The following is a 26,619-nucleotide window of genomic DNA, read 5'->3' on the forward strand; positions in this document are numbered from 1 at the left end:
TGAGGTCACACAGGGAGCCCTGGGTCAGCATTTAAAATTAGGGCGGCCAGCCATGATGTGCATCCATGCAGTTTGAAAGGGTGTAGAAGGGCCCCCACTGGGCCGCCATGAGGTATATAATGAGGTGCCACGTGGTTTGGAGTAAGGACATGACACGAAGCTTTGTGGCATCACATGACAGAAAGAGGAGACCCGTTGGGAAACCTGCCTGGGAGGACACTGTGGCATGGCTGATGGAACTGTGGGGAACTGCCCAGCCAAGCACAGATTAATGGGAGATGCCTGGAATGTTGAACTGTTGACCAGGAATGCTGAGCTACGGACTTCTGTGTTTCTGAAAGATGGTATCTCAAACTGGTTTGGCAAAGGGAGGCAGGACTAGGTGTTTATGGGTGTTTTAAAGGGAGGGGGGTTCAATGGCAGAATTTCACCATTACTCTAAATCTGTATAACTTTCATATAAATAATCCCTTTCCTTTTCACTGAACTCTGGCATTGGATGTCACACTTGTTGGCGGCAGGCAATCAGACGACCCCACAGATGTTCCAGAGCAGCACAGGCCAGGGTTCTGTAACGTGCCCACATGTGTACACTTGTTATTTATTTGAGACCTTCTTTCTTTAAGCATCCATTGCTATACATTTTCCTTATACTATTGCATTTGATGCAACCCATGTGTATTGATATAATGTACTTTTATTTGTCTCACGATTTTTCTTAATTTTCTTCTTAAATTCTTCTTTGACCAATTAGTTATTTAAAGCAATGTTGTTTCCATTTTCACGTGTTTGTGACTTTTTCAGCTTCCTTTTGCAATTGGTTTCCTACCATTGTAATAAGAAAAGATACTTGGGATGATGTCAATCTTATTCAATTTGATTAAGACTTGTCTCGTGACCTGTCATTTGGTAATACGCTCAATAAAGTTTCATGTGCTATTGAGAAGTGTGTGCATTCAGATGCTGTTGGGGACAATTTCTGTATATGTGTGTCTGATCCATTTGGCCTATAATGTTGGTTGTCTACTGTTTCTTTGCTGCTTTTCTGCACAGTTGGATCCATTATTTAAAATGGGTATTAAAGTCTCATACTATTATTGGCTTACTGTCTATTTGTATCTTTGGTTCTTTCAACATTTGTTTTATATACCTAGATGCTTCGATGATGGGTGAATATATATTTATAATTGTTATTTTAAAATTTTAAAATAATTTTATATTTATAATTGTTTATTTAAAATATCTTTCTATGGAACTGATTCTTCTATCATTTTGTACATGCCTTTATGTCTCTTGTTACAGTTTTGACTAAATGTCTTTTTTGTCTGGTGCAAATATAGCCATCCCTGTTCTCCGTAGGGTGCCTTTTACATGAGATATCTTTTTCCATTTCTTTGCTTTCAACCTATGTGTGTTTGAAGCTAAATTGAATTTTTTATAGGCTTTATATAGTTTGATATTCTTTTTTATCCATTCATTGTATGTCTTTTATTCAGCCATTCTATGTCTTTTGATTAGGGAGTTTAATCTGTTTACATTTTAAATAATTACTAATAGGGAAAACTTACTATTGAAATATGTACATTGTTTTCTATTTGTCTTGTTTTTGACCCTCTTTTCCTCTTGCTTTTGGCTTTTATGTTTTATTAATGTTTTGTATTAATACACTTTCATTCTTTTCTCTCTTTTGTGTAACATCCGTAAGTATTTTTTGTGGTTACCATTTGGTTTACATAAACCATCTATTGATTATTGTTGAATTGGTGTGTTCATGAGTTAAGGGGTGTTAATGTTCCCTATGTCACCATCTTGCTGATAACACCCCAGTAAATATATTTTTGAAAAGGCCAGTCTCTTTCTTATATCTTTACATATTATCTCCAATAGCTCTGTATGCAAAAGTGAAAAAATATGCATTATATTTGTGTTTGTTTCCTGTTTGTGACTGTAAAATGTATAGTAAAGTTCATTGATATTTAATAATACAACATTTTATGACACAATTTTTCTCATGTTTTTACTTTTTGGTTTTTGAAAATTAAATTTGCCCTGACAGGTATGGCTCAGTTGGTTGGACATCGTCCTGCAAAGCAAAAGGTCACCAGTTTGATTCCCGGACAGTGCACGTACTTGTACTGTGGGCCTGTCCCCAGGTGGGGTGTGTGCTAGAGTTAACCAATCAATGTTTCTCTCACACATTGTTATATCTCTCTTCTTTCTCCCTCCTTTCCCCTCTCAGTACAAATAAATAAATGAAATTTTAAAATACTAAATTTATTGGAATGACATCAGTTAATAAAATTATATAGGTTTCAAGAGTACAATTCTATGATGCATTGCCTGTATATTGTGTGCCCACCACCCAAAGTCAAATCTTCTTCTGTCACCATATATTTGACCCCCTTTACCCTTTACTACCCTCCAACCCCTTCCCTCTGGTAACCACCATACTGTTGTCGGTGTCTATGAGTTTTTATTTATTTGTCTTGTTTGTTCATTTGTTACTTTCACTTTTGTTTCCCACATGTGCGTGAAATCAGATGGTTCTTGACATTTCCTGTTGCTTTGTGATATTCTCAAGATCCATCCATGTTGTCAGAAATGGAAGTATTTCATCTTTCCTTATGGCTGATTAATATTCCACTGTATATATATACATCTTCTTTATCCAATCATCTATTGAAGGACACTTGGGTTGTTTCTATGTCTTGGCCATTGCCTGACACAGTTTTTTAAATGAACTCATTTATAAAAACTAGCCTGGGAGTCACTGATATTCAACATTTCTATAGTGTGTTCAGTTTAAAATTATTTGTGAATATAAATTCTCATTAACCATTCAGACCTCACATAAACAAAACAAGAGATTAAACTTAAAGGAAATCTGTATAGAACATTTGGACTTATTATATAACCAGTGACTACATTTTCCTTTTTAGCTGATTTAAAGCAAACTTAAAAGTCTTTAAATGTGAACATTGTTAGGGGGACATTATGAATGTCGTGAATACGGCAGAGAAAAATTCATATTCAAAACAACGGGAAACAAGAGGCAACTGCTTTTTAGTTTTGCAGGAAATCCTGAACTAGGAAACACTGACAACAGCATTAAAGATTTCAATGTATAAATGTTGTTCTGTGTTTGTGAGTGAGCTCTTCTTCTAGCATGTCTACGTGGCATCTATTTTCATTCCATTTTGATACATCTCAGTACTTAAACCCGGCGCTTCCAAGCTGATTCGCATGCACAGAGGATAAATTTATTTTCATGACTTAAAAGCTTCAGCTATCAGCTTCTCATGATAGATATGAATGACCCTCATTCAAGAATTAACCGAATGAAAACTTTATTCTATGATGTGAATGGGTTTTCTACTCTAAAATGAAAGTAAAATTAACCTTTTTGGAATAAATAATTGAATACTTAGGCAGCCTAAAGGGTAACTAAAAATACATGGTCATTTTTACTATAACTTCATGATATATTTCCTTACAATATACAGTTTTTGTGAAGCAGCAAAGCACTACAATGACTATAATCTCAAAAATGAAAAAAAATCAGGTATGTTATAATGGATGAACCAATAAATAAATGAACACAGATGTAAGAAGTGCACTCAATGTACTGACTGAGTGACTCAGTTGGAGTGCCATCCCATGCACAGAACGTCAGGGGTTTGACTCCTGGTCATGGCGCATACAGGAGGAAGCAATGGATGCTGTGCTCTCTCTCTCTCTCTCTTCATTCCTTTCTCTCTAAAATCAATAAAAATGAATCCTTGGATGAGGATTAAAGGAAAAGAAATGCATGTTTAGAAAAATTTATACTGGTTCTCCCTAAGATAGTTTTAAAAGGAAGATGCTAGATTTTCCAAAATGTGTCAACTTTGTAGATGCATAAAAATGTCTTACAGATGCTCTCAGGTGTGTGTGTGTGTGTGTGTGTGTGTGTGTGTGTGTGTGTGTGAAAGAGAGAAAGAGAATTGTTCTGATTTTGGATCACTGCTCCCTAATGTGACATTTTTTTCTGATGCCTCATTCAGAGTTATCACGTCACAGGTTGTTAATCACTAAGTGGTCTTGTTTGCCAGGGCCTGGCAAAATGCTAGAATGAGTCAGTTCACTTTAAAATCAAACTTCATTATGACTTTCAAAGCTTGTGTGTGTGTGTGAATTTGGACATATATGTGAATAGTGTGTACTTGTTGTTTATGTTCTCTTGTGAAAAGGCATACCATAAACAGAATTAATGACTGATTTACATACTAAACTAGAAGGTGATTAGGACTATGAAAAACTTGAAGCAGCTAAAAGAGGATAGCAGTGAGGATGGGCTTACACTCTTACATACTATAGTTGCTTTGGTTTCAAAAAAAGGTATCTTTTGAGAAGAAGTTTAATGAGGTGAGAAAAAAGTCATCCTAGATAGAGGACTCACCTGTGGAAAAGCTTTGAGGTGGGAACTTGCCTGATATTCAAAGACCATCCTGGAAGCCATTGTGTCTGAAGTGGAGTAAACATGAAGAGAGGAATAGCAGGCAAGGTCAGAGATGAAAGGAGTATGGAGACTTGTAGCCTCACGTGCACCTTTGAGTGGAGGGCTAATATGAACTCATCTGTGTGGCTTTAAAGGACTGCACTGGTTACTCTGCACAGAATGTGCTGTGTGTAGGCAGGGTGGTGGCAGAGAGATTCATGAATAACTGTAGCAATAATTCAGGAAAAATAGATGATGTGGTAGTTTATAGAAGATATGAAAATTGCCCTGTCAGATTAAGAGAATTTGAATCCAGGCCTACCTTCCTTCAGATTTGTCCCTATGTTCCCTGTATTTGGTTCAGCATCGCTGCAACTCAACTTGGGGATAGTGAGTGCGGGTTTCTTTCTTGGCATTATGGAGGACATCCCAGTTTGTACCTTGAGATCAAGTGTTAGGGATTAAAGAATTGGCTTTGTTTTTGACAGACTTATGATACTTAATAGTAAAAGCCATGACTGTGTTTTAAATATGTTCTTTTATTGGCCCAGATAACTCTTAAAGAGTGAGGAAAATAAGCACTGCTATTACAGTGACATAAAGAAAGCAAGGGGCTAAATAATGTCCTGCCTTACTACTGTGAGAAATCAACCAAGTTTCCAATGACTTCAAAATGTTTTTTAGCATTGGAGAGCAATCCGTTCATAAAGGGCGCACTGCTCTGAATCCTTTATTGTTCCGTGGAACATGGAGACATGGCAGTTCCTATACTTAATTCATTTTGGGCAGAGTAGATAATATTTCTGCACTCCAGACAAAATTTTAAATCAATAGACTTGAAGTGGGTATCTAGGTAATTGTTGACAGAATTTAGAAGATGGTATGGACACTATAGAAACACTGAAAATATATCCTGATAAAGTAGAGCAAAACTAGATAAACAAAATAAAATCTATCCATATACTGTTTTAGTTGTTTACAGAGTAGAAAAATAATTTTAAAATGTTGCATGAATTAGAACCTTCCTATATACACTCAACAGTATCTTTACCACTGTTTTGTTTTCTAAAAATATGTCGTATGTTTTTTCAATTTTATATTTTACAAAACTATTAGGGCTGTCTTTCATAGAATCACAATAATTGGGCATTTCCTGTGAGAGCCTAGATGTCAAGTGAAAAGGAATAGACTGCCCACACGTTTGCCTGGTTCACTTAATGACTAAGCTACACATTTCCTGGCTTCAGACAGCAAAGGGGTCGCTTTCTCTGCCTGTGTGCCATGGCTGTCCAAGTGCAAAGCCAGTACTCAGCGCACTGAAGCTGGAGATGATGGGATACAATTCCCTGTGTTCAAAAGGCAGAATGATCTGTCTACATCAAGGGCACACAGACACACAGATGCATGCACAATACCAGAAAATACTTTTGGAAAACATTAATGTTATGTAATTATGCAGTTCTCAGAATTTAACTATTTTGATTCAATGGGAATTCCTCTTCACTAGCAGTGTCACAGCTCTCAGATTAACAGTGAAAGAATTGGTGCTGGTTTTTGCAGACTTATGTGAGAGTTTAATGGTAGACTTTAATCACAGAGAAATATATATATGTATATGTATATTTAATATCAGTCAAGTAAATAGTGATAAATAATATCCTATTTCTCCACATTTGTATAACTTTTTAATGCAAACTTTTATACCTAAATTATTTTAGTTTATTTAAAGTTTCAAGAATCCCACTCTGTTCATCACCACCCCCCCCCCCGCCACACACAGTTTTCTTCAACTTTTATCTTCCTCTGTTGCTGCGTTTTCTCCTCCTCTCGTGTGTGCGAGTGACTGCTGTGCTTCAGATAGCGGGTACCGATGTCTTGCTCTGCTCTGAGTCTGTAACCCTCTCATGATCAACATAACGAAGAGTTCAAACAAATTCATCTCTTCACAGTGGTGGAAAACAGGTGTTAGTTTCCTCAAAACGAAGTCATTTTTTAATGATTTCAGCAGTCTAATTTTTATTTTTTAATGAAATTATTAAGATTATATTGGTGAATAAAGTTGCCTAGTTTTCAAGCATACAGTTCTATAATACGTCACCTGTATATTGCATTGCATGTTCACCACTCAAAGTCAAATATCTTTCTTTCACCACATTTTCAACCCTCTTTACTGCCTTCATCTCCCAGCTTCCTTTCCCTCCGGTAACAACCATAGAGTTGCCTGTGGCTATGAGTTTGTTTTTCTTGTTTGTTCATTTGTTGTTTTCAGTTTAATATCCCACCTATGAATGCAGTCATATGGTTCTTGACTTTTTCCATCTGAGTTATTTTGTTTAGCATGATGATATTCTCAAGACCCACCCATATTGCCACACATGGCAGTATTTCATCTTTTCTTATGGCTGAATGGTAAGTAGTCCATTGTATACATGTACCACACCTTGTTTCCAGTCCTCTAACAAAGAGCACTTTGGATATTTCCATGTCTTGGTCACTGTGGATAATGTGGCAGTAAACATAAGGATACATGCATCTTTATGAAAGAATGCTTTCAACTTTTATAGGTAAATACCCAGAAGGGTTACTAGGTAACCCATATGGTAACCCTAGTTCTAATCTTTTTGAGGAAACTCCATATGTTTTCCATATTCTCATAAACAGTGAATGAGAGATCCTTTTTCTCCACAACATCTCCAAAAGTTATTACTTCTTTCTCTGTTGATAGTAGTCATTCTAACATGTGTAAGGTGGACTCTCATTGTAGTTTTGATTTGCATTTTCCTAATAGTGAAGTTGAACATATTTTCGTATATCTGTTGGCCATTTGTATGTCTTCGTGGGAAAAGTGTTTCTGACATGATTCAGGTCTGACCTGAAACGATTCAGGTTCTCTGATCATTTTTGATTAGATTATTTGGTGTTGAGTTGTATGAGTTCTTCATATATTTTGTATATTAACCCCTTGTTGGAAGCTGTTGTCTACAAAATCTTTTCCCATTATATGGGTTTTCATTTTGTTTTGCTGGTGATTTTTTTTTGCTGTCAAGAAGTTATTTAATTTGATATACTTTGATACAGTCCCATTCATTTATTTTTTATTTTTATTTCCCTAGTTTTGAGGTAAATTTATAAAATTCTCTTTGAGAGTAAGGTTCATAAGTTTAGTACCTGTTTTCTCTTATGTGATTTATTGTTTCAGGTCTTATATTTATATTTAGGTTTTTTATTCATTTTGTGTTAATTTTTATGTGTGATGACAAATGGTTTAGTTTTTCTTTTGCATGTGGATTTCCAATACTCTCAGCACCATTTATTAAAGAGGTTTTCATTTCTCCATTGTATGATGCCTGTCCAGAAAATACCGAGCCATGTACTATGAAGAATAGAAACATTTACTGAAGAAGTTACAAGATACAAGGAACATTGTACATAGGACAATGACACCTCCATCCCCTTCAAAGTAGGCACCTGGGACCTCACATAGTTCTCTCAGTCACCATCAGCTGCCTTGTCCTATTTTCCTGAATTTCATCAACAGTCTGAATTGCAGGGAAATTCAAATTGTGGGTAAAGCTGGAAGTCACAGGGTGCCAAATCTGGGCTGTAGCAGGGTTGAGTCACTTGAGTGATTTGATGTTTCACCAAAAAACTCTGCACAAGACGTGATGCATGAGTGGGCGTGTTGTTGCAATGAAGCCACCAATCACCAGTTGCCCATAGCTGTGGCTTTCTGAATCACTGAAATAATTTCCATGGAGGAATATTCAAGTTAAACACAAAATTTGTTGCAGATCTGTTGCTGTACTTGCTCAGTCATTTTGAATGTGATGGTCACATAGTACACATGCTCACTCAATAGCATCTACCATCCCTACTGACTAGTAAGTGAAGTCATTATTGTTCACACATGCATATGCTCGTCCACTCTCCTTGGCTGCCAGGTTACACTGGTGTCATGTGCAAACCGTTCTCATTATATTAATAATGGTTTAACTTTTCCTGGACAGACCTTGCATGTTTTTGACTCCTTTGCTGAAACTCACTCACCCTTCCTTTCCTAGACAAATTCATTAGAAGAATGATCTACCTCATGTCTTCACTTTGTCATTATCTATCACTAAATCATTGCAATTTGACTTCATCTTATCAAGACTCTCTTAGAACTTGTCATGTTAAATCCCTGGAATTCTTTTAACTGCAAAGTCGACAAGTACTGTAGTCTTGATTTTCCTTAATTTCTCCATAACATTTTTCTCCACTGGATTTTCACATTTCGTGAAAAGCCTTTCTCATGAATTTCTTAAAGTTTCTAGCTCTCCTATTATTGTGGTAATATATTCTGCACCTTATTTTATTGCATTATTTTATGTTACACTCTCTTTCTCTTGTATCCACTGTTTATATGTTGTTCCTCCGTGAAGGATCTCCTAGAACATGGTTACCTGTTCATTCTATGGAAATATATCCATGCGCCTTCTTTCACTTACTACTAAATGCAGGGAAATTCAAATGTAAATAAATCACCTTAAGTATGTTCTAACCTGAGAACCAATAACAGCAAAAACCTTGTGGATTCTTCCATTGTCTCAAACAGTTTCCTAATAATAAATTTGTCAATCCTCTCTAAATGATCCTCCTCTCAGTAATCTGTGCAGTAATGAACAGAAACCTCCTGAAAGACTGTTCAACTAACCAAACCATAAACTCATCCTTCTCATTGACCCTGGCATCTAGTCCAGTAATGAAGTTCTGTAGCTTTTAAATAGGTGCCAGAGACTGACCTTTCATTTCTCCAATCTGTCTTTCCCTGTTTTCTTCACTCTCCCATCCTTTCTCTAAAAACTCTTTAGTGGGTTCACTGTTTTGAAGCTAGATTCTCACCATCTTCTACATCTCAATTAATTTTTAGTTTTGGAGGCAGAGAGAGAAAAAATTGAAAGAGAAGTGGCAGGCAGGAGAGATTACTTTGCTATAACACAGTAGTTTCATTTCTGAGACCTTGGATTACTAAGTGTCGTTATATGAATAAGTTTTCCATTAAAAAATATGCTAGGCAGTTTCTAACAAGTTAAAAATTCCTTCTCCTACATGAATTTGAATGGCAGAGGTTTTTCATATCTATGTAACCATATTGAGAAGGCCTTCAAATTCTAGCAAGAAATGTTTACCCTAGGGATGCACTTATTTCCTGGAATGAATATATTAATAAGGCCCTTGGGGTATGTTCTTTGGGGTCATAAGGCCCCCCAAAAGCATGCATTAGAAAATGTTGTTCCACTAATCACCAGTTTTCTGTTTGCTAAGATATGTGTGCCAGCTGAAAGTGAAAACTGAATTGTTTATGAGAATGCAGAAAAAAGTTTAACAGCTCTCTAAGTGAAGAAAGAAGGAACAGATAAGTTATGTAGCAGAGAAAAGAAACTTTGCTAGTAGAACAGAGATTCTTAATTGAACATGTCATGATTTTTTTTCTGATACAAGTCCAATATGAATCTTTTCTCCTAGTCACCCCTTTTCTTCTCTCCCAAACAAGGAGCTGTTGTCATAACACAAACATTGGTTTCTACTTATCTGAACATATATGCAGTTAACTCCATGTGTTCTTCATGTACAGGAGAACTGCCTGTGCCATTCAATGGCAACATGACACCTGTCTTTCTCTGCTTTCCATCCACACTCCTTGCCTTTCTCTTTTAAGTCTCTCCACTGACATGTGTGCTTGTTGGTCCTTCCATTGTCCCTTGAGATTCTTAGACGAGAGCAGCTGTCCTTTCATCCTGTGTCATTCTCTCCATGACCTCCCTCCTTGTTCCATCTCTCCAGAATCTAAAATAATGTTTTAAATATAGTTTGCCAAAATATTTAAAAAACAATGATGTTAAAGGTGACAAAAGAACCTCACAAATCTCTTGACTTTTAAATTCTGTCCCGCTTACTAATTCTGTAACTATTATCCCTCTGTATTGAATAAAACATAACTTTTCAAACTTGTAGAATTATCTTGTGGTTAAAATGAATCTGCTAAACACACAAAGCCCTAAATAACCTTTTCTTCTGCTTGAGGAGTGAAGCAGCCTGAAATCTAATGCTGTTTGCCCGCTGTTTGAGAAATTCTTGCGAAGGCTGGTATATACGGAATGAGCTTTTCTGAGAGCTGTGTTTGGACTTACCAGCAAGTATCTGTACATCCCGTTCCTTCTGAACAGGGCTTTTCAAAAGCAGATTAGCTCTGTTACCTGCAGGGTCACTACAGAATTGCTTTTAGATATAGATCATCATTTGCTTATCGAGTACTTCAGACGTGTTCTGCAGGTGTCATTCTGTATTCTGTGGTTACTAACTACTGTGATAGCTCCAAATACTGCATTCTCAAGAATGTTTTTTGAAGTCAGAATTCCAATTCATGTAAGTAAGGGCTGTGTACCCCAAAATGTATATTATTGCCATTACAATCTTTTGCTATATAAATATCCACACCAAAATGCATCTTGTGATTCTTATTTAATCAGATAATGATGTATTGTTAGGTATAAATATCTACTATTTATTTTTTTCAATTTTATTAAAGGAAGTCCATTCTGTATAGAATGACATTTTTTAAATTTTTTTGTTGTTGTTCAAGTACAGTTGTCTCCATTTTCCCCTCACCACTCCCCCACCCTCAGCCATCCCCACTCACTACCCTTGATTCTACCCCTCCCCTTGGTTTTGTCCATGTGTCCTTTAGAGATGTTCCTGACAACCTCCCCCCACCACCAATTTAAAGAGTGGGTCTGCTCTTGTAGCTTTATTACAATCATTGTCATATATTAAGGTTCACTTGAATTGCAGACCATTACTGGGGCACCACATAAAATACATAGCTTTTTCTTGCAGAATAAACAGTTTGAGGCACTAGCAAGTGATTATTATGTTTCTTCATCCCTTGGAAAAGTCCTTACTAGTGCAGTAAATCCCAGTGACTTATAGTTCTTTTATACACATGAAAAAAAGATAATGGTTATAATCCCACTATGTGAGTTTCAACTTTCAACCCTCTCTCTTAAGTTTAAAGTTAGCTTCCAAAGCTTTTAGAAGGCTTCTGCCCTTTTCAAACTGCGTTTCTAGTACATCAGTCTTATTGATTTATTCATAGTAAATGTTACCACCTCATTCTTTGTGTGTGAAACTGAAGAAAGCTACATAAGTGCTTCTGAAACTCCAGCAACCCTTTCAGATGTAACTTGGCTACAGAGTGAAAATGTATTCCTTCTGATCAGGAAAATGAGAGAAGGAAAATAAGGCCCTCAGTGCCGAAGAGGATAGGTCAAAAATCCTCGTTTATCACCAAGATCAAATGTGACATGTTTTAGCATTCCAGGAACTAGTGCTCCCAGAAAGTGAGAGAAGCTCTGCGGTAATAAAAACATTGATCCTGAACTCTGAAGGCATAATGTAAATCCATTGAGTCTTTTTGGAGAAATCCATCTCTGAGTCTCTGAGTCTTTTAGTTTAATATAGGTGAATTCATATAAAAAGAAGTGAGTGAGGCAACTGAGTTCTACTACACAAAATACAGACTTACAGAGAGAGGAAAATGATCTCTTTGGTTATACTGAAATATCTCATCTCCCTTTATTTATATACTTACTCATTCATGTTATTTCTAACCTTCGAGCCCTGGTTTTGCATTGCATATTTTATCGTGATTGTGCCAATTCATAGTGAACTAAAAGACTACAACCTAATGGTTTATAAAGCAGAGAAAACCTTTGAAACTTTTATTTTTGACCAATAACCAAAGAAAATATATCATAGGGTCAGCTTTCTCCTTTTTATTTCTCCATCCATTGAAGAAAAACTAGTAGGAACCATATTGCTTCGAGTTTCTTAATTCCATGTGGAAGCTAAGGTGAGTCCATCTAAACAGTTTGATTTTCAGCACCAATTCTCCAGTTCCTTGTCTAGAAAGCTCACAGACAAACGTATATGATGATGAAACAATGATGATGCTATTATTTTCTAGAAAGCAAAGACAACGGAAAGAATCTCCACGGTGACTGTCTGGCCCTGCCCCGATCCGGCAGTATGGTGGCAGTCATTCTGGCTCCAGTGAAGGGACTTCGCAGCCGATTTTCGGAGCCTCCCTGTTACAGACACACTTTGTCAACAAACACCTAACGCGTGAGGCAAATACTTCTGTGAAGTTAAGATAACAAAGCTCACAGGCTAACATGAGAAACAGAGACAGGCTTGAAGATGAGAAAAAATATTTAACAAAAAATGATCTTCTAAGGGAAAAATGAAAAGGAAGAAGGTAGGAAGAAAGAAAGAGTAAAGGTAAAGAAAAAAAGCAAATGAAAATTAAGAAAAAAATAGAAACAATATTATAGCAAATTTTTTTTATGAAATATAAAATTTGGCATAAAAATAAGGAAATTTTACAGGAAATGTAACCAAAGAAATTAAATTTAGAAAATATCTATTTTTTTATTTTTTGCTCTTTAATATAAGAATATAGGAATATGTAATTCAAATCCAGAGTTGTTTAACTGAACTAATTTAGGTTTTCAATTACAATCTTAGTAATTAATGTGAACAGTGCCAACATCAACATTAGCCGAGTTCTTTTACAACAGTGTAGGTTACCAGTTTTGAAACTATCTTCTGTGTTTGCTAAGCTTTAACAAATGTTACATATATCGAGGCTAATAAATACCTGGTTTCTCACTGTTTTGGAAGGGAATGAAAAAGATTAAGAAAAAATAAATATATTTGAAGGTGTCTGTTGTGTTGAGTAAAATTAGAAACATCAGCAGGAGCTCATCATGCAACAGATACACTAGTTTCTGAGTTCTCTCCCCCAAGAGAATGCCAAGAGGTTATGCATGTACCTGTGTCCTAGTTTTGCTTTCTAACGACTGCTGCTCATGTGAAAAGGAGAGGCTGCAGCTGACAAGGAGGCTGAGCCAGAAAACAGTGAGATGCCAGCCCGGGCCATCCTGTCGTGTCAGACATTAAAGAAGGGGTCTGTGCACCATGAAGACATGTCAGAGGGACACAGGAGACAGCCACATCACACAAAGCGAGGGAGAAAGAGAATATTAAAGTAAGAGAGAAACTGTTAACAACGGGTGAATGCAAGGCACACAGAGAATAGAGGACTGTCTTTTGCAACTTTTCTGTAAATGTGAAATTACAAAGATGTGTACCAAAATATATTCTAGTAAATATCTTATGAAGCACGGAAAACCACTGGACTAATCTATCTGGTGCATCTGAACTCACCAGTGGAATTATGATTCTATCCCTTTTTTAACACTATTTTCACAATGAATGCATATTCCCAACCTTTGTCACAACTTGTCCCTTGAAATTCACCTAAAGGGTTTTCTTCTCCAGGAGAGTTTACTTGACCGGGTGGACCCCTCAGACATAATTTATAAATGCTTTATTACATTACTCTTACTTCTTGGTCTTTTTATTTAAAAACCTTTAAAGCCCTAAAAGACAGAAATGCTATTTGTATAGTTGCCAATCCTAACAACCAGCTACTTCCCATGAACAAAACAGGTGCTTAATATTTTCAGTCCAGTTATTTGTTTGATCTGAAAAAAAATAAAACATATCCCAGTGAATGCCTGGATTTAAAAGATACTTAATTTTATGTAAGTTTTTATGTTTCTCTTTTTAAAGCTTATTTTTACAAGCCAAGCTTATTTAGAAAATTAAGTTTTTGTGGGGTTTGGAACAAATGCAACTTTTTGACATCCCAACTCGTTTCTTAAGTGCAAATGTGTTTTCACTTGTGAGTTACCTTCAAGAGTACAAACATCAGCCAATCCATGGCCTTGCATTTGCTACTCCATCATAGAATATGGATAGCCTTTGTTATTTTGAAAATGTTTTCACACCTTGACACTATTTAAATTACATTTATCAAAACTACCCTATATTCCTTGGCTCTTGCCAGATAGGTATACCATCGTCTTGGTAGGCAGATGCCATTATTATATGAAAATCTTTAGCTTCAGCAGGGTCTGGACTAACAAAAGGAGGGAGAGTGAACAGATGTTTTCAAAATCCAGTGGCCATCTGCTGAGCCCTGAGCAACGTCCCGACAGAGGAGCAATCTGCAGAGCACTTACTCATAAAACACCCGTTTTGTGAATGGAGCGATTTTAATGGTCTCTGAGGCTATCACTTTGTCATTCTTCTGTCAGTACTACAATTAATGTGGAAATAAAAGTAAACATAACATGTTTTTTTCCTGTGTTTCCAAAAATTTATTGGCTTGTTTAACCATCTAACTCCAGTGCAAACGAACACGGTTTAGGTTTTATTATAATTCACTGAGATCTTGATGGAAAATGGCAACCTCTCATCAGATAGTTTTTTCTCTTCAGGGTATGCATATAGGCTTGGAACTGAACTCTGCTCCACTCTTTAGGTAGAAGACCCAGGTTTTAAAAAAATGTATATAGGTAGTTTTCTACTTTAGAAACACTAACTGCCACAGAATATCTGCATATACTAATACCACATACTGAAATCTGCCTTAGTCTGCTAGGGCTGCTCTGACAAAATAGCGCAGACTCTGTGACTTAAACAACAGAAATTTAGTTTCTCACAATTCTGGGTGCTGGAAGTCCAAGATCAAAGTTGGTTGGTTTCCTCTGAGGGCCAAAGGAAAGGGTCTGTTCCAGGCCTTTGTCCTCGACTTATAGGTGGGACTTTCTCTCCATGTCTTCACATCGCTGGCCCCCTGTGAACACATATGTTCTACCTATTTGAACTCCTTCAGCCCTTGGTGGTGTGGCCCAGTGGATTGAGTGCCAGCTTATGAAACAAAGGGTCATTGGTTCGATTCCCAGGCAGGGCACATGCCTGGATTGTGGGCCAGGTCCCCAATAGGCGGGTGGGAGAGAAAACTACATATTGATGTCTCTGTTCTTCTCTTTCTCCCTCCCTTCCTCTCTGTCTATAAATAAATAAATAAATAAATCTTTTTAAAAGTTAATTCCTTCAAAACCTCTAATCTCATGTGATTTAGCTTCCTTGATCTGGACTTCACTTTATTCGCATTGCCGCTTAGGCACAGTATGGGACCACCTTCCTCAATCTCACTTCTTTCACACACTTAGCACTTCACCATGTAATAAACTACTGTAGGCTTGGCATGGTGTTAATTGCTAGAGAGAGAATAAATAAAATATAATTTTCTCCTTGTACTACATAGTTGGGATACTACCTATAATTGTACCTGCATACATATGCATGGGGGATAGTATTGCACAGTGGGTGCACGTGTTCATAGGTGAGTGTGTAGGAAAACTGGTTCAGCTTTAGATATGTTGAATTTGAGAAGACGGGAGTTGCCAGGGAGGAGGTTGTATAGAAAGAAAAAAACTGGCAACAAAGTTGCAATTAATCAGTCTCAAATGTGCTTGTTGAAGTCACTTAACATTCTAAAGGTCTTAAAAGGCTCCCCAGCAGAAAGCCTGAGGAGGGAGATGAGAAAATGGCTAAGGATGGAGCCCAAGTGGTTCTTCTGAAGACAAAAATACAGCAGAGGCCGCTTCTGAATTTCAGAATTTCCAAAATTCCTAGATATTTATGAAATTTCAAAGTAAAAAATTAATTTCTAGTGTTTGGCCAGATTAACAGCTAAGAACCTAAATCTTTTTCTTCAAAATCAAACTTACTTGGGTGAAATTTGGTAAAGAATAAGTTCATTCTAATGTCCTAGAACCAAATATACAATCCAGACTTTTGTCACTTTGCTTTTTACCTTTGTCCTCCTCAAAGATTTCTTGTAACGGCTGAGTCACAGTGTTCCTTCTCAAGTTTCAATTATCTCTGTAGGTTTTGCTTTTATCGTTTAATTGAGGGCTTTTCTGTTTTGCTTTGTTTATTTCAAGGAGGGAGAAATACATTTTTCTTTTTTTATATTGGTTTTATGAAAATTAATTTTATATCCTAGTCTGAAATCCAGACAATATGCAGGTAATTAAGAATTTCTAGCTATTTCACAACCACATTGCTTAGTTTCTTAGAGAATATATCCAAAAAGAAAGAGAAAATGTTTTTTCTTTCTTTTGTTTCTTTTTCTTTTTTCTCTTTTTATTGTTGTTCAAGTACAGTTGTCTCCATTTATCCCCACCACACATCCCTGCCCCATCCATCCCCATTTTTTACCCTCCATCCAACCTGTCTTTAGCTTTTTCCATGTGTCCATTATACATGTTCTTTGATGACCCTACTCTTTTTGTCCCCCATTATGCCCTCTCCCCTCTCCTCTGGTTACTGTCTGCTTGTTCTTTTTTTTAAGATTTTATTTATTTATTTATTTATTTTTAGAGAAGGAAGGAAGGGAGAGAGAAAGAGAGAGAGAAACATCAATATGCGGTTGCTGGTGGTCATGGCCTGCAATCCAGGCATGTATCCTGACTGGGAATCGAACCTGTGATACTTTGGTTCACAGTCCGCGTTCAATCCACTTAGCTACGCCAGCCAGGGCCAGTTTGTTCTTTATTTCAGTGTCTCTGGTTGTATTGAACTGCCTTTTGACCTGGAAATTCCACTGCTGGGATTATACCCTAAGAATCCTGAAACACCAGTTCAAAAAAACTATGCATCTCAATGTTCAGAGCAGCACAATTTACAATAGTCAAGTGCTGGAAGCAACCTAAGTGCCAATCAGTAAATGAGTGGATCAAAACCTATGGTAGGTACATTGACACAATGGAATTCTATGCAGTAGAATGAAAGAAGGAGCTCCTACCCTTCACGACGGCATGGATGTATTCGGAGAACATTTAGCTAAGTGAAATAAGCCAGGTGGTGAAAGACAAATACCATATGATCTCAGCTATAAATGAAACCTCATAAACAAAACAAACAAGCCAGAAAATTAATTTAGGGCTTTTTAAGTAGATGGCTTCCCTTACCTCTCAGAAGTCTCCATCACCAATACCTTCACCTAGAAATCTATATCCCCTTTGTTAACTAAACTGGAGAACAGATTGAATCACCTGCTCATTGCTAGTCTCAAAAAACAAGCTCTCAGACATTTTTCTTTCTTTTTTTCAGCTTATTTGAGATGTAATTTTTGTGTCACTATGTAGGTTTAATGTGTGCAATATGATTACATGATATATGGATATACTGCAAGATGTTTACCACAGTATGGTTAATTAACACATCCTTCACCTCAGTTACCATTTGGTTGTTGTTTTTGTTGTGGTGAGACCATAAAACTTCACTCTCATAGTGACCTTCAAATGTACAAGGTCTGTCTGGAAAAAGTCCAGCATTGTTAACATAACTAGAACAGTTTGCATGACATCGATGTAACCTGGCAGCTAAGGAGAGTGGACTGGATTCTGCATGTGTGAACAATGACGACTTCACTGTACTAGCCAGTGGGGGTGGTAGATGCTGTTGGCTGAGTATGTGTACTGTGTGGTCATTGCATTCAAAATGGGCATTAGAAAAACAAATCTGCATCAAATTTTGCATTAAGTTTGAACATTCCTCCACAAAAACTATTTGAGTGTTTCAGAAGACTTTCAGAGATGAGGCAAGGAGAGCAGCACAAATAAAAGAGTGACACAAATGCTGCAAAGATGGCCAAGACTGTGCTGGAAGTGACCCACTTTCTGGAAGGCCTGCAACAGGCAGAACACTTGAGAATGTTGAGTGCATGCAGGCTGCAGTCAACAAAGATCAGTGACTGACAGCGTGAGAACTAGAAGCTGATCTGGGAATTAAAAATAATTACGTGTTCGAGATTTTGATGCAGGATCTTGGCATGAAATATGTCATGCCAAAATTCATTCCACAGCTACCAGCACAGAAGGAACATCATGCTGAAGTTGCTAACGACTTGATTCAAACTGCTATCAATGAACCGAAATTCCTCAGGAAGGTCACATAACCAGAGATGAATTGTGGGTCTATGCCAATGATCTGAACATGAAGGCCCAATTGTCCCAATAGAAATCACCTGATTCTCCAAGCCTGAAGAAGGTGGGACAAAGTCAAAGCAATATCCAGACCCTGTTAACTGTTTTTTGATTACTGGAAAGGTGTTATCCATCATGATGCCAATTGTTTGGTCCTCCAGGCCAAACAATTAATAAGGTTTACAACCTCTACGTTGTCTGTCATTTGAGAGATGCAACATGAGGAAAGTGGCCACAGCTATGGAAACTGGTGATTGGCAGCTTCATCATGACAATGTGCCCATTCATGCATGATGTGTCATGTACACTTTTTGGGGGGGAAATATTAAATTGTCTAGGTGACTCAGGCCCCCTACAGCCTGTATTTGGCACCCTGTGACTTCTGGCCTTTCCAAAAACTAAAATCACTTTTGAAAGGGAAGAGATTTTGGACCTTTGATGAGATTCAGGAAAATACAACAGGGCAGCTGATGGCAACTGGGAGAACTGTGTGAGGTTCCAAGGTACCTACTTTGAAGGGGACTGAGGTGTCATTGTCCTGTGTACACTGTTTTATGAATCTTGTATCTTCTTCAATAAATGTGTCTATTTTTTATATTACATGACTGGCTATTTCCTGGGTGAACCTAGTGCAAATCAGTGTTGTTAACTAATTATTGAGCTGTACTTAAAAGTTTATGCACACCCTTTGACCAAGGTCTCCTGGTTTCCTCAACTTCTCAATCCCTGGTGGCCACCATTCTACTCTCAGTCTCGTTGAGTTTTAAGATTTCACCTACAAATGAGATAATACACTATTTGTCTTTCTCTGATAGTTTTTCTTATAATGGGTCTTAAGAAAAAATCACTAGGGGAAAACAGAAGATACAGGCAATTTAGAGATGGACAGTGGCAAACCTGGAAAGTTCTTAAGTCAACAGCACTTGAATTTATTTCTCTGCCTTCTTTTGAGATAGTAAAATGGATGTAATTCTGGCTTCAAATTCTGGCTTTAGATTTTTCAGGGAAGGATTCTCCCTATTCTCCCACCCTGAGCTTTCTACTCCTGCCAAAGCAAAGTAAGGCAGTCTTGAAATCTCTGGTCAACCGCAGACACTGTGTGTGAAAGGAAAACTGATGACGCAAACCATACAGGATGAGGATCTTCTCTCTCTCTTTGAAAAACAGGAGAACCAATGAAAATACTTAATTTCTCTTTTGGGCATTGTCTCCAATCGTATTATCATATGGTCCAAGGTTTATTTTCTTTGGCCAGTTTTCCACGTCAAGGAGAAGTTGTAGGTTTAATGAGATATGGGCACAGTGGGATGCCAGGACACAACACAGCAGTGGGCAGAATAGGTTTACAGTTGCCATGGCATTGTTTTGAGATAATAAAGCTATTGTGATCATCATAACCAGCATGTCTGTATTCATAAAAACAACTATAAACTGACCGTTGCCCGCCCTGTATATCTCAAAAACAGCTTTGAAGGAGATATATTAGTGTGACTAGAGACATTGTATCTCATTCAACTTTACAATCCTTTTTCCTATTTAAAGTGTTTGTGAGGAAAACGTGATTGAAAGGTATGTTCATTTCTTCAGATAAAGATAGTTATTTTATTTAGTGAAAACATGATTGCGTCAAGTAGCAACTGGGTATTCTTTTTCATGTGAAAGGAATTCTGGCCTTAATACATCAGTTAGTCTCAAACCTTGTGTTTATCAGTGAGATAGCACTAATCCCAAAACCTAGGAGATTAAGATTCTTTTACAAATCCACACACAACAACTGCATGGACCAAAAAGTAAATGAAATTGTCAGAGCCTCTATCTGCCGTAATAGTAGTAGTGTCTCATTGCGCATCGTTGATCTTATTCCACCGAGTGTTTTATGATGATGGTTTTCTAAATTTTTATTAGAATTAGTTCATTGCACAGTGTTTTTAAAAGAGTACTATGTTTAAATGTTTTTATAAAAAGATCTTATTTATTTATTTTTAGAGAGATGGAAAGGGAGGGAGAAAGAGAGGGAGCAAAACATCGATGTGTGAAGGATACGTCAACTAGTTGCCTCTCACATGCCCCCAACCAGGGACTCCAACCAGGGACCAGGCCAGCAACTCAGGCATGTGCCTGAGTGGGAATCGAACCAACCACCCTTTGGTTGCAGGCCAGCGCTAATCCACTGAGGCACACCAGTCAGGGCTGTTTAAACACTTTTTAAATTAGTAACATTGGAAAGTATTTCAAGCACTGTTCACCTATGTCTCAACAAAACAAAACAGCCTAACCGCTATATTGCTGTAAAAATTAGTTTTTTAGGTATACATTATACAAGTAGAGATGGAGTTTGATTGAGAAATAATCCTTCTTGATGATTGCATTGGCTCATTCTTGAGCCATATCCACACCTCATTGCATCTTGAACTATGGCTTCGGAAACCCGGCACTGAAAAGAGCGGCACAGCCATTGAATTAAGGTCTCTCAGGAAGCCTGCTCGCTTTCCCCTGTGGGAAATGAGGGATGCATGTGGCTGCTAAAGGATAATGTTTTTCTTTTTTCCTAAGTAAATGCATTTCTTGTTGTGGATGGGAGAACTCAGTCCTTTCAGAAATTGACTGAACAAATTAAATCAGAATTTGGTTGTTGCCACCTCCTTGATTTCCCCAATTCTTCTCAACTTCCCTTAATGAATGTTTTGCTTTGAGCCATAACTCACCTGCTACAGACCATTCAGCTTCAAGTGGGGTAGTAATTTCCTAAGGGGACTTGACTCTCAGGGAAATTCCAACAAAAACTAATTTTAAACTTAGTGTTTGTTATAAATCACACCTAAGAAGCCAAGGGGAGTTTCCTTTTAAATGCTGTTGAAACAAAAACAAACTAAACAAAAAAGAAATTTAATGGTTGATAAACATGGATGGAACTCGGAAGGAAATATTTTGTTTTTATTTGGTTCTACTTTCTGATCCTCATGAAATCTTCCATTTTAACTACCTTAATATGTAACTTACCAATAATTTTATCAGGTTAACATTAACAGCTGCTTTTCCCCTTCTGAGTGTTCCCAAAAATTCGGCTAATGCTTAGAAATCCAAAAGGAACAATAAATAAACAAAACTTCCAAGAAATACTTTCAGTTATTTCCAGATGAAGTAAAGAGAAGTTGGAATTTTTTTAAATAACCAGAATAATTGTTTTGTCACCTGAAGTGGGAAATCCCAGGCATTCGTGAAGCCAAGGAGAAGACAAGATTATCCTTCAGAAACAACATTTGTAATTGCATCACCTGGGATCGGTATTCTGTGCATTTTTTCATCCTGCAGGTGTTCCTCATTCAGAGCTTTCATCAAAAAATCTGTATTTCAAGGAAATAACGGGGATGGAAATGTGTACATAAGTATGCAGTCACTTAATTTTCTGTCCTAGTAAAATTGTCATTCAAAACTAGCGGAAGGGTAGCACATCAAGTTAGGAAACATTCTGGAGCCCGCATTCCAGGTAGCGTTGGAGTGATGATACAGTGCATATCGTCCAATACTTCAGCACAGCTAGTAAGTATAAACCTCAATTCATTCTAACTAAGGGCAACATATATTGATAGTTTGTATTTTCTCATGAGCAAATGCAGCCTACAGAGTTCCAGCAACTAGAATAAAATAAATGTCTGTTGAAATGAATAGGTACTGCATTCAAACAAACACATCATATAATATTAGGGACTAGTTTCTGTATTTGCAAGCACACATTTAAACACAGATGGGAAGCTGTAACTGCAGCTGAAGACACTGTTTCTGAAGAGCAACAGGCTCAGATTTCCACTTATTAGTTATATGCTCTGGGGACTGTTGCTTAGTCTTTCTAAAACTTGTATCTCAATTTGCAAAATTGGGGCAATTCTAACTGCATTTCATATGCTTTCCCTGATTATTACATAAGAAAATTGAGTATAAATGAGCAGGGCCCTAAGAGCCCTCACTATGCCTTTAGATTTTTTCTTCCTTTTCTTCTCTCCCCTCCTTCTCTTCTCTTCCTTCTCCTTCTCCTCCTTCTTCTTAATGGGGCCCAAGAAACAGAGATAAGGGGGTGAGAGACAAAGAGAAAGGAAAGCCAGCTCAGGATTTGATAGAGATTTTTTCTTTCACATGCAGCGCACTGTATAATCAACTGAGCACATTTTAAAATAGGCTAGGACAAGAGTCACTGCTGGCTCATGCTGAGAGGATGAACCATAGAAGGTATTAGATAAGTTATTTACACAAAAGCTCTTATTGAACTTCAGCAATTTTTGACACAGAAAAGATTTATTATTGAAGAAAGTTTGCATTGAGAACCTATAAAATTTGGCACAACCTATCCTTTTTTTTACTGTTACCTGTTAACAAACATCCACCTCTCCATCTTATTACTTACCAACGCACTGAGAATGTCTGCCTATTCGGAAGACACACCTCAGAAGAATCAGAACCTGTAGCTTCAGTCACACGTGTGAACTTATGAGCTGACAGAAATATGATATGTGAGTGGATGGGACAGACTAATTGAGTGAAGGTTGAGGGGAGAACAAAAATCCCGAAAAGCAAGAAAACACAACGTGACATTCAGACATCTAGATCCTGTGGAACCGATGTTCTGAGTGGGAGAGGGCTGTGCTTCCCATGGGACGTAGCCAGATCATAATGCCACCTGAGGGGTAAGATCTGAAAGAAGAGCTCACTGTTTTTATGAACATGTGCATGGGGTAGCTGATTCATTAGCACTTTATCCAATAACGCAGTTTTTTCAAACTACAATTACAGTTCTGGGGAGAGGGGCCCTATGCCTTGAAACATGTTTCTATTTTGCCTGAACTGCCATAAATTATCAGAAGGATAGAGATTTATTAGGACAAGTAATTTAAATGTTGTATCTATCAATGCCATTTAAAAGACTTGGTGAATAACAGCTAAAACATTTGTCCCTCTTGTCATCACAGTTCTCTTAATCGCTGAGTAAACAAGATCTTTGAAATTTTGTTCACGATTATTTCTATGGTACTCTATTCTATGGCGTAGAACACAGATTTCTCCTGCCTGCTCACTTAAGCAGAAAAATGTACCCTCCAAAGTTATTAGCATATCTGTGTCTAATTGACTGTAATAAAAAATGAAAAATCCTAATAACATTCCTGTATGTCATTCTCATGGACCTCAATTATTCAGAAGTTTCATAATGCTGCTGGTGCTTAGCAGAGTATAGCCCGTTAAATATGCAAGTGGGCTAAAATATAAAAGTTTCTCAAATGCTCATAGGATGAAACCATGGTGGTGTTTTAAAATTTAATGTTGCTTAACCTGCAACACAATGAATTCCTCAGCCCAGATATAAAGTTTGTGGTGTGAAAATAAAAATTAATCCATAGTGTTTTGTAAAACTGGTCACACCAAAATTTTCATTTTTATTTCTTTGTTCAACTTTTGATTTCTGTTCTAAATATGCAGCTTTTCTCTAACAAAATTGTAACGTTGAAAAGGAGAATGACCATCTGGTAAATTACTGTGTACATTATTCACCTAGTTACAGGTAAATAAGATCAAGAAAAATGGGAGAAATTAATCAAGTTGTATATTTCAAACTCTGCCTAATATCTATTTATTTATCTTTCCAATCCATCTATCTGAGAGCAAAAAACCAAGAGTAACCAGACACAGTTAAAAAGAAGAAAACTAAAATACTTCAAAGGTAATTTTTAATAAGCTTTATGAAAATTGTGGGTTGTTATATGTTAGCTAACATTCAACAAATTATTATCTAACAAATATGCTAAGTAATGCATTTTTGTAATTTAAAAATATGACAAATATTTCTCCTATTCTTAATATTTTATTAAAAATAGGCTATTCTATTTAACAATGTACATGGATATACACATAAAGAAATTGTAAATCTAATCTATATTTTCTATCAATAAAATATCTAATTTAAAAATTGTAGACTAGGTGATTTGAATCTCAGTACCATTCTTAAAGAGCAGTATCTCCAAAATATACTTAAACTAAGAACAGCATTTGTCATATTCAAAATTCATTCTTTACTTATAAAACACTATTGCCATTTTAGAATTTATAATATTTTGCTGTCCTTAACCTTTCTATAGACATGGACACTCCCAAACATGTTCTGGGGACAGTTATCAAGATGATGGATTGCTTTGGATAAGTTACAAAGCATTTAGATTTTTCTTCTCCTCCTCCCCCTTCTCTTCTTCCTCCCCCTCCTCCTCTTCTCTTCCTTCTCCTTCTCCTCCTTCTTCTTAATGGGGCCCAAGAAACAGAGATAAGGGGGTGAGAGACAAAGAGAAAAGTAAACCAGTCCAGGAGTTGGTAGAGATTTGTTTCTTTCAAAAGCTGTACACTGTAGAATCAACTGAGGACATTTTAAAACGGCTAGGAAAGAGTTGTTGCTGGTTCACGCTGAGAGGAATAAGTCATGAGATAATTCCACATGGATTTTAAGATCATCTATCTTCATCTATCCTTTCTATTATTTAGGAAGCAATGTAGGAAATCAAGCAAAGCCACAATATCAGTTTCCTTTCTTGAGGGAGGCAGATTTCTGTAACATTCAAGTAGCCCTGGCCGAGGTGCTCTTTTAAAAAAAATTTGAGCAGTAATCTTTTTTATGCATTCTATTCATTTCATTATACGAATACATCTTTAGTTACATGTGTATCAAGGAAGAAAATGAAAAGTTTGTGCCAGTTCCCCACAGAGGCATGTCTTCTGCCCGTCTCTTTCTCTCTCTCCCTGACTCCCTCCCTCTTTCCTACCTTCTTTCCTCCCTTCCCTCCCCAAATTCAGTATGTGAGAGAGATTTTAGTCCATGGCCCTTGGATTAAAAGGAGCAAAACAAATGGAATAAAGCAACTATTAATTTATAACTTAATTATTTTTTTTCTCATGGGGCGTGGACTTGAACCTACCTTCAAAGTAGTCATTTGCTCAAAGTAGTAGTTGTTTCAACACTCATCCCGTATTCCGAGAGTTGAGATATTTCAAAAATGTGAGTAATACAGAGCATCTGTGGGCAAAATACATACGCATATTCTGCCACAATGAGCACATGTAAACACACACACTTTTATTATGTTAAAAAATATTAATGGAAGCCCTGGCTGGCGTAGCTCAGTGGATTGAGCGCGGGCTGGGAACCAAAGTGTCCCAGGTTCAATTCCCAGTCAGGGTACATGCCTGGGTTGTAGGCCATGGCCCCCAGCAACCGCTCATTGATGTTTCTCTCTCTCTCCCCCCTCCCCCTCCTCCCTTCCCTCTCTAAAAATAAATAAATAAAATCTTTAAAAAAATATTAATTGAAAGAATGGCAGGTGTATTTTAATAACTGTATACTCATTAAATTTTATAGTGTAGGAAAACATTTTAAATTGAAATGTAAAAATCAAGGGAATTTTCAGATTAAAATAAGTTGGTAGTGGAAGACAAATGTACAGATCTCTTCATTTAAGGACAAAGATATTGAAGACCAACTTGAAAGCTGTCCATTAAACACTATAACAGGTGATAAATGTACTTATACTCTGCAATACTACTATCATATATTTAAATTCTTTGTCCTTATTGCTCAAATTTAATTAATGCCTCAGACCTTCAACCCACTATTGCCATTTATATTTGTGGCTACACTTACATATTTTGTGAAAGTAAAATACTTGAAGGAAATATATGAGTTGATTCATTCCAATTGTTGTGGACTGTTTTGAAATAAACTTTAAGAAATGTTACAAAAGTTTTACATTTACAGAAAGTTGCAAAGTAAAGTTCCCCTATATCTTGCACCCAGTTTCTCCTAGTATTCATGCTTTGTAGAAGTAATATGACACATTTGTTACAAGTAATGAACAAAAATCAAGAAATACTTATTAAATAATATCTTATTAATATTTCTTCGGTTTTATTAAAGTATTTTTTCTGTTTCAGGATCCCATCCAGAAAATGACATTATATTTAGTCATCATATCTCCTTAGGCTCCCAAACATGTATGCCTCTAACAGAAGATGCATAGGCATGTAGAACAAAGGAAGGTGTCACAGAGAAAACACATAAAGGTAAACAAATGCTTTACTTTATATTGTTAAATGATATACAATATCAGTGTTTAAAGCGGTAGTTATAACAATGTAAAGCTGTGATGTAGTAATGTACACCGTACAGAT

At 36.8% G+C, this 26,619-nt stretch overlaps 1 pseudogene; it reads left to right on the forward strand.

Moving 5' to 3' along the window:
- LOC114501507 overlaps positions 1-26,619 on the forward strand; it is a 91,400-nt pseudogene that overhangs the window by 58,101 nt on the left and 6,680 nt on the right.

Source organism: Phyllostomus discolor, chromosome 3 (genome assembly GCF_004126475.2).
Source record: "Phyllostomus discolor isolate MPI-MPIP mPhyDis1 chromosome 3, mPhyDis1.pri.v3, whole genome shotgun sequence".
Taxonomy (NCBI): domain Eukaryota; kingdom Metazoa; phylum Chordata; class Mammalia; order Chiroptera; family Phyllostomidae; genus Phyllostomus; species Phyllostomus discolor.